Below are 10,051 nucleotides of genomic sequence, written 5' to 3'. Positions count from 1 at the left end.
AGAGATGTTGACGGAGCACTAAAAAATGTATAATACTGCAATATTCCATAAAGAAAGAAAATTTAAATTACTTTAATGTGATTTTAATTGAGTATGCCATTCTCAATTAATACATCAACAATATTATTTTTTTTCCAAACTGGCCCCTGACGTGTTATGCCACATTCCATGTTAATTTTTGACTCATTTTAGGTGTTTTTGGAAGCATAGAATTGGCATTCCAAAGTGGCATTGGAAGTGTAGCCACCGAGCCAGCAATCCTAGAACACTGACATCATCCAAATAAAAAAACACTGCTTGCACACTCCACCCAAGAGCCCAGTCATACATCGTTCTAGTGGAGTTCAGTTCATCTTCTCCCCTCCTGAATCACTGAGTCCATCAAAGAGGGAAAAACCTCCACTCAAAGTGAGCATTCATGGCAAACTCTCCTCCGGTGCATTACGTCTTTTTTCCAAAAGTTTTCCTTTACAGTCGAGGTTACACATCATTACTTCTACCAAGTTCTACCTCTCTCTCCCCCTCTCTCTCTTTCTTCGGAATCGGATAAAACAAATATAACTCAATCACTGAGAGGTGTTTAAAATAAGAAAGCACACAAGGAACTACGTAATAAATTACATGTAATTCATGCCTTCATATTTTTTATAATACACAAAATAAGTATTTTATTCATTGTAAGCACTTTTGTAAAAATTGTTACAGAAAAACATCGATGAAGCTAGGAGTTTTATTTTGAAGTAAATCCTCAGATGAGAGATACGGTGGTACTGCGCATGCGCGTTCAACAGTTGGGGAAGGAGCGCGATCGGGATCCTGCCTCTCACAATTTTTCGCGTTTTAAAGGTAGGTAATGAGGGGAAAATGTTCAGATAACATCTCCATTTCAAACCCAAACGATAGTAAATAAGTTCAAACATTAAACTGTCAAAAAAAACAAAACATAAATGCGTTGGGTGTTAAACTTCTTCATTTGAAGTAAGTGTGACACGAATGAAAAAAACCGTTTGATGCACCTGCTGATTCTTGCATCCATATTTTTTCTTTTTCTCAGTAAAGACTTTAATTACGAAGATGAAATGTTTATAATATGAGGTTAAACCTAGTTGAATTTGTATGTTATTGAGTACTAACGTTAGTTCATATTTGGCGCGGCAATCGCGCGGGCTTCTTTTGCGCAGTAGTCACGTGATAAGCCTAGTCCGGGGCGGGGCTTCACTTGTCGCCCCGCCAACAACTCGCTCATTGGTTAGTTAGTTGCGTGACGTCGACGTCTCGGTAAACAACAAATGCGGTTAAGTGCATATTTTAAGCTTACGATTCATGTATGTATAAATAATACAATACATTTTGTACAGTAGGTATAAACAGTTAACACACTTGTGATTTTATTATTAATATTCTTGAAAAGATGTAGTTATACAGTGTAGACACCATTTTCAAACCTGTACCCACATCAAAGTAAATATGAATATACTTAAATTTGTAATCATTCTTATATCCACTCCAGTATGTAGCCTAATGTATGTGTAATCTCTATACGTAGTCTATATGTAAATTATGTTTAGGCACATTAATATGTTTTGCATTGTGATTTAAAATAAGCATTAGCTAAATTTAGTACATAAATTTACAATGGTAATTTAAGTACTTTAACAATTTTTCATTCAACAGTTATATTATGTTTACCTCAGTCATGAGAGTCGTTAGCTATACAATAAGTTATTGTGAATAGAGGCAGAGAAAATGTATTTAATTGAAAATAAGGTTGTGATTAACAAAAAACTAATTAAATATTTTTATTTGATTTAGGGGTGAAATATGTAAATGTTTCTTGTGAAATTCACTTGTGTATAAAATTAATTTAGCTATTTATTGTTACACGATGATATTCAGTTGAATTAATTGATTGCAGTGGGATTAATTGATAGAACTGCAGACATTATTTATGTGCAGCACTGAAATTAAGAGTATTAAGACTATTGTAGAAATGTTTAGAAATAATCATGAAGGATTTGATTGATTTCTCGCTCTCATTTTGTTTCTTTTTGACTTTCAGGAATTCTTATCCAATTACCCGACATCCTGAGCGAGCCTGTAACACCTCTAACAGGTACAAATACCTCAATGTACATGTGCTTCACATTAAATATCATAATCATAACACCTCACTGGCAAAATCATCAAAATATATCATCTGAATATAAGCGACGACAGATCACAGATAAAACCCTGCATCACCAGCCTACTACACTATAAAAAATGATATGATCAATAAGTTATAACAACATGTTTTTACATTGTTTTAATAAGTTTTTAACAACTTTTTCATAGTCATAAAATATTCAGTTAATTTTTTAGTCAGTCTAATGTAATTTAAGTTAAAATGACGTATACATCCAAGTTTATTGAACTTAATTTAAGGTAGCAACTTTTTTTTTTTACAGTGTACTAGAAGAGGAATGAGAAAATCCATAAGGACAGTGAGCGAAATCCTCACTCAGCACGATCTCAGCTGAAATATGCTCCCAATTCTACTGAACAATAAACATTCATGATCCTCTCAGGTGGAAAATGACCATCAGCCATCAGTGAGAGCAGGTCTACACACACAAACACACAGGGGTGACAGCATTACGTCGTTCCTACTAGAGAGGGACCACACAAGCAGAGCGTCGAATTCAGGGAGGAATTTCTCTGGAGTCTTTCATCTGGATGGATGGAGGAATGAAGGATGAAGGGGTTGATGGAGGACAAACGTTTCTAATTCAGACTGGAAGATGTGAAGAGCGCAAATCTGCCAGAGCCCACGGGGTCTGTGTGTGAGAAGACTCAGTGAAGTAAAGGTAAAGATAGCTTGGGAGGTAAATGTAAAGATATTATTTTTTTTTAACAATGTGGAAGCTCAGTCAGTTTTGTAAAAAACAAACAACATGTAATGAATGAATCCACTGGAGGCAAGCTGGTTGAGAACCCAAACGCAACTTTACTTCAAAACATAATCAAACATAAAACAAAGACATGAAACAGAACCGAGAACAACGACAAGAAACATTCAATACTAGACAAAGACAGGGCAAACATGAGGGCTTAAATACACAGACTAATTACTAGACAAGGGACACCTGTGAACAATTAAACAATGAACCAATAACAACATGACACATCAGACAAGGGAACACATGGCAGGATCACATGACTTGAACAAGGGATCACATGGCAGGATCACATGACTTGAACAAGGGATCACATGACATACATGAAACAGGAACAAGGAACAAAACCCAAAACGTGACACAAAAAGTTTCCCGTTTCCAAAAGCATCATAAGCCTAAGCAGATCGCCAGGTGGAAAACATGTTCTATTAAATGTATTAAAAATGTATGTTTTTAGAGCAATACAAATATACTATAATGTATTCTTAATACAATCACCAGTACGTCTTTTTCACCTGGGAGACTATTGGTGTATTTGGTTTGCGATCAAGATTTTCTCCTGGATTACAAAGTAAACAAAGGCATTAGATTTAGAAACCTACCGTACACTGGGTGTCATCATCATCCTAGAATGTGACGACATTGATGATCCGGACTTGATGGCGAAGCTTTGCCTGATTCATTTAATTGAGTTTATTTATTAAATGTAAAGGGTGATTTATATATCTATATAAATAATAATAATGAAAAAAGTAAATGAATAAAAAAAACCCCACAAGAATCTAAATACTACACAGTAAAAGCACATTTATACAAATACGTTACATAGTAATGTGAAGTTCGGATCATTTTACTGACTCAGATCTTTGAATCTCATTCATCAAAATGAACAAATCTTTTTTCGAGTCAGTTCGTTCATTTCAGCAGAATATAATTAAAATGTTACATGTTAATAGCCAAATTCCCCATCAACACATCAAATGTTGATCACATTTAGAATAAGAAAAAAAGTACAATGCAAGGACAAGGCCAAATAATGAGAAACAGAAACAATTAATTCATTGCTTATCTGGTCTTTCAGGCTATGCAGTTGGTACCGGATACAGAATTGATTCGTTCACCTCAAAATTAACGAATCGTTCACAACCAACCCATCACTTCTCCTTAAGAACTTGTGATTTGCTAAGATTGGCGTCTCAGTTGCCAGAGCCATTTGACAACGGCTTCTGTTCACACATGACCTTTAAATGGAAAAATGCTGTTATATTTTCCATTTGATTCATTTTACTTGATCTTGCCAAAGAATGAGACACTTTAGTACATGTTCAAACCGAAAAAAAAAGTCAAAATATGATCCTCTACATCCCAAGATCACTGGAACTAAAAATCTCTCCAAACATGTGATGAAAAGAAAGATAAAGAGGGAAATCACACAAATGTGGCCAAAGAACATTGGCAAGAGAGTCTCTTTTCTTTTGCTTTATTGCATTAAAGAGCACATTTGAAGTAAATTCTGCCTTTAAAAACGACAAAATAAAGCGTAACCCAATACGGTCGTTCAACTACAGAGAAAAGGGTGGGCGAATGTACAAGCCAGCCTTTTATGCAGGGAAATAACGCTTGGCGCATGTTTGTCTTGCCGTTGCATTAATCCTGTCGCCTTTTTCATCCCTAATCCTTACAACAACACCGCCTTCGGGAACTAATAAATGGAAGGATTCAATTTCCTCCATCCATGCCAAACTCCACACCTCACTTTCAGATCACGAGGGTCAGAAAATGAAAAGGGGCTCGACCGGGTTGTTTATATTCAGGGCGTTTTCCTCTTTATTGATATTACAAATCAGCTGGTGCTCAGCACAATCGGCCTGGGTGGGTAAGTATTACAGATAAACCCAAGGTAAGTCATGTGACACGGATCATATCAAAGGCCTGGTTTACCCTTCACACACACACACACACACACACACTGAGATTCAGGGATTGAAGGGCCTCAGGGAGCAAAAACACAGATGCCATCGTCCTCAAGCACATTTTCTGTTTGTAGAGTTTTTACACACATGCTTTAAAGCGTCCAAAGTAGAATCAACAACAGCCCTTGAGAACGGCCAGCTGAGGAGAGGACCTGATTGAAAGCAGTGCCACTTCACGGTGCTCATGACCTCATGCGTTCGCTGAGATGCGTTCGCTGATAATAGACGAGAGGCTGTGTGTGTGTGTGTGTGTGTGGTTTGAGTTAAGTCGAACACAAAAAAGCACTTGTTTTCAGTGGCTGGAATAGTGTAGCGCATACAGGCATAATTGCATGTAAAAATTAAAACATTTCTGCAGATTTAGATCAGCAGAGCATGGAGAGCATTATGGATTTGTTCATTTTTGTCATGTAAACATGGAAAGCGATTAGAAATCTACATCAAATGTCTCCACTTGAGACTAGTTAATTTTTTGCCAAAGGAATCCTATTACATTACTTTAGTTTCTTTTCCCCGGTTTTACCATTGTTATTTGTATAGTCATCTGACCCCATTGGCAGATATTTTTCTTGTTCAAAGCATTATAAACCCACTTAATTTTTAAGTGTAATTTATTTATCTTAATTTATTATCTTTATCTTAAAGTGCCCCTATTATGCTATTTTGGAGTCTCCTACAACAGGTTTACATGCATCCAAGGTTCAAAAACACTTAAATTTTCTAACAATATACATTGGACATCACCTCATTTCTCAAACTTTATTCAATCTTACTCTGTTCTGATTGGTCAGATGGCCCAGTCTTTTGTGATTGGTCTACCAGTTACAGGACGTATTGGAAAATAAACTTTCCTTTTCCTTTAATCCTCCCTTGTCTGGCTTATGCTACTCTAAGAAATGACCGAACTTTGTATTTTGAGCACTTCTTGCGTTGTTTTCGTCTCTCTCGCTTTAGTCCTCATTTGTAAGTCGCTTTGGACAAAGGCGTCTGCTACATGACTAAATGTAAATGTAAACACCTATTACCATATCTGAATTCAGTGCTTCCTAAGTGCTTGAGTACACAGTGTTAGAAACAATGGCCTTTTCTAGTGCATGCAAAGTGGATTTGCAGCTCTTTAAACAGCGTCTTCATGACATGAACAACACAAACCAAACTCTTTCAGTCTCAGATAAACTACCGCGTTTGACGGCGGGGCAAAGAGACTCTGTTCGGCATTATGCTAATTTGTTACATAATTACATAGGTTTGTAACAGGAAGTGAGATGACACAATTCAGCAGTCCAGAATCAATTATTTCTTTTAGGAGGCAATAACTTTGTGTCATGCACTTTGATATTTTAAAGTCCCCTTGTGGTGGAAAATCAAGCTTTTATTGTTGTTTATATGTCTATGTGGTGTTTTTAATATGCTTTAAGACAAATCATGTGTAAATTCATAAGTCGACAGCATTGCTGAGTATTTTCTCCTTTAAACTGCAGTGAACCAAAGACAGTCTCAAAAACACGGTTTGAAATCGCTGTTGTTCCTGACGTCACAAACTACCTTGTAACCAATCAGATCAACGTGTGATCGTCAACGAGTGGATCTCTGAGTGAGTGAGTGAGTGGAGGCGGGGCTCATTTGCATATTCATAGAACCACAAATACTAAATGAGGCAAGGGTGTCGAGTTACAGTCAAGCTATTTTAAGGCATAAAGACTTTTTTCAAGGAAAAAAACATTTAAACGTCATTTTGGTGATCAAAGAAGAGTTTTAACATACAATTATTGACTACAGGTGGACTTTAAAACCTTTTAGACCTTTTATCTTCACAAACAGCTGTATTACACTCTGCATGAAAGGTTATGTTCTTAAAAGCATTATGCTTCTGAAGTGAATGTTCCATGATTTAGGCATGTTTAGATATTTGAATGGGAAATCACTTTTTGCAGTGTAAAGAGCATTAAGGTCTGACGTGCTCAACGACATCTGCTTTTTTCAGTAAAACAGAACAGCTTGAAGGCTTGGCACTGTTCAGACGCCTATAGGGGCTGTTTAAACCTGGCCACTTCATGCGTTTTCTATCCGATCGTGAAAAGACCAGGTGTAAATGCCCTCCGAAATGCAATCGAGACGGATTTAAATCCGATCGCTCAAACCACTTCAGGAGGAGGTCTGAGACGCTTTCCAGATGAAACTAGACAAGTGTAAATGCATCTGGTTGTTGAAACCACATATGTAAATTTTATGCTAAAAAAATAAACGTGTAGAGCGTGTTATTAGCTATATGTCATGTTATAGCCAGATATGACCACGCTATTGCAGATGAGCAGCCGAGCGTCTTTTCATCAAGCCAATGCGCAAACTATCGCAAATCAAAGTGCAAAGAAGTCGCAGACATTTAACGCACAATCATCTTCATTAAAAGTAAAGAAACAAAATGATCTTACAAGTGCTGTTGCCTCTCTTTCCAATTGCGGTCTTTGATTTTGAAATGAGCTGATGATCAATAAAATGCAGCTCATAGCTGTTGCTTTCGGTGACATGAACCTCTTAAATCTGCATATAGCGCGGGAACTGAAGATCGTATTTATATCTGTTTCGCGAAAACACATTTATGCAATCGTTTTAATGAATCGGATAGCTATCCGATCAGTAAAAACCAAGCGGCAACCTCCCTGTCTCTCTCTTGAAACCAACACGGAAGTGAATTAAACTGCAATTCATCAACTGGCCGTTTGAGGCTCGCAGCAAAAGTGAGTCAAATCTGTATCTCCCCCATGTTAAAATGCCCAACTTTACCGCAGAAAAAAAATATGTTTACAGCCTGGTGTCTAAAGTGGTTTTGGTCTATACAGCTAATTTTGCCCTTCATGACGACTGTGAGGTGGGTGAATTTTTTTATAACTCATCCGTTTAAATTATATTAAGCCTTAAAATGCTGTATAACAGGGGCGTGGCCACTTGAGTGACAGGTGGATTGCGCTGCTGTCACTACTAGCCGTTTGTCTGTTCTCTGTTAGCGTCACGTCACCTCAGCTAATTCCAGCTGCTGAACTCGCCATCTCTACCGTGTTTATACTTATTTCGGGATTATTTCATAAAATTTAATACACGCCTTATACCTTCGCCCACGCCGTTGGAACCCGACTTTTTGCCCATTTTCGTTTATACGGGAGTGACGCGCGGTGACGCACTGCCAAGATGGCGACGGCCGACTCTGCCCACTTTAGGCTTCAAAAACGCTCTTCAGAAATCTACGGGTGACATCATGCACAGTACGTCCATATTTTTTTACAGTCTATGGTAAAAACGCATGAAGTGACCAGGTGTAAACAGGCCCATAAATAACACAAGGCCTCAGGTGCCTTTTGCCGCATCACGCAAACGCTCTCCAACCCTGGCACTTGACCTTTGTATTTCTGAAAAGAGATACAACATCAACAGTGAGACGCATGACTATCCCACTGTCCCACCACAGGCATTTACCAAGTGTCTGCACACATGACAGAAAGTACTTTAAAGCTGGAGTGGCAAAGCCATGAGGAAGAAAACACTTTTTGCTCCATGTCAGACATGGATGTTGTCTACAATAAACAAAGGAGGAGATGTCCTAAGCACAAGAGAAGCAAGATTATGCACCATTATGTTTCAGGATGTACGAGAAGCAACACCAGGTGTTCATCTTTTCAACTGTGGCTTTACTAACACATACAGGAAAAAAAGACACGTGCAAAATACTCCATTCTCTTCTTTTTTCCATGAGATTTTTACCTCTCGCCACTCACTTAGCCATCATATGGTCCACCGTGCCCAAAGCTCTCATCAGTTTATTTGCAAAAAGACATACCAGGAAGTACAACTTCAAACAATGGCCTGAAGTTATAAACCTCATTCCTTTCTCTGGCCCACCTGGATGTAGACACCTAGCCATGTAACGGAGGAAAAATTCCTTCGGCGGGAATGGACGCACATGCCATTTCAAGGACTCACCAAACAAAGACTGTCTGGGAGAAGCACATTTTTGGAAAGGTACAGAAAGTGGGAGAAAAAATGTCTCGTTTATAAAGAAGTCTGTGGTGCCTTTACCAGTTTTTGCTCTTTTGAAACAGCTGCAAAACTTCCTAAGATCTCTCGTTTAGTGTGGAAGACGTGCTGAACACAGATAGTGTCACCAGCTATAATAACGTTAATACAGATCACACATCTTAATGAATTATGCGTGCTTGGATTGCGAAACAAAAGGAAGGCGAAAGGCCTGTATAATGACAATAACATTTAAAGGGACATTGTGTAGGAATTTCTCCCATCTAGCGGTGAAATTGTATTTTGCATTCAAACGAATTGTGCTCTCCAGCGACTCGCTTTTTCCTACCCGTCACATGTATATAAAGATAATAAATTCTTCGTTTACGAGGATAAATCATATAATTGGCAGAGGTATTTGTACACCATTGAGGACATATTTATGAATAAAAAGATTGATTTTAGATAATAAAATACCTAAAAAACTACACATAGTCCCTTTAAAGTGGGAATCAATTTCGAATTTGCCCGTCTGTTTTGCCTGATCTTATTGTGAACAATTCAACCGTGCATTCCTTTAATTAGAATTTTTTTTTAGTGATGGGCAATGATTAATTGCATCTGAAATAAAAGTTGTGGTTCAGTGGTTCATGTAGGTTGTCTACAAACCGAAAGGTTGGTGGTTCGATCCCCGGTTCCACCTGACCAAGTGTCGAGGTGTCCATGAGCAAGACACCTAACCCCGGCTGCTCCCAACGAGCTGAGTGGCGCCTTGCATGGCTGACACCGCCGTCGGTGTATGAATGAATGAGTGAATGGGTGAATGTGAGGCAATATGTAAAGCGCTTTGGTGGCCATTGGGTCTGTTAAAGCGCTATATAAATGCAGTCCATTTACCATAAATTTAAGAACAATGTGTGCTTTATATATAAAATATTTATATTTATTTATAATCTAAATTATATGTAAATATAAATACAGTATATACATGCACATATTTCTTAAATATACACATGTATGTGTGTGTATATCTATATACAAAATAATTATACACAGTATACACACATATATTATGTAAACATAAACTTTTATTTTGGATGCGATTAATCGTTGCCCATCACTATTTTTTTTAAA

At 37.6% G+C, this 10,051-nt stretch overlaps 1 long non-coding RNA gene across 1 annotated transcript; it reads left to right on the top strand.

Moving 5' to 3' along the window:
* The first annotated feature begins 782 nt into the window (after positions 1-782).
* On the top strand, positions 783-2,847 carry LOC143752336 (uncharacterized). Its single transcript, XR_013207374.1, has 3 exons — positions 783-846; positions 2,060-2,113; positions 2,568-2,847. It is a non-coding gene; the product is annotated as an uncharacterized LOC143752336 (long non-coding RNA).
* The last annotated feature ends 7,204 nt before the right edge of the window (positions 2,848-10,051 follow it).

Source organism: Siphateles boraxobius, unplaced genomic scaffold (genome assembly GCF_051911475.1).
Source record: "Siphateles boraxobius isolate OS27281-9 unplaced genomic scaffold, OSU_SipBor_1 262, whole genome shotgun sequence".
Taxonomy (NCBI): domain Eukaryota; kingdom Metazoa; phylum Chordata; class Actinopteri; order Cypriniformes; family Leuciscidae; genus Siphateles; species Siphateles boraxobius.
The sequence above is the reverse complement of the archived record's forward strand: the minus strand, read 5'-3'. Positions and strand labels throughout refer to the sequence as shown.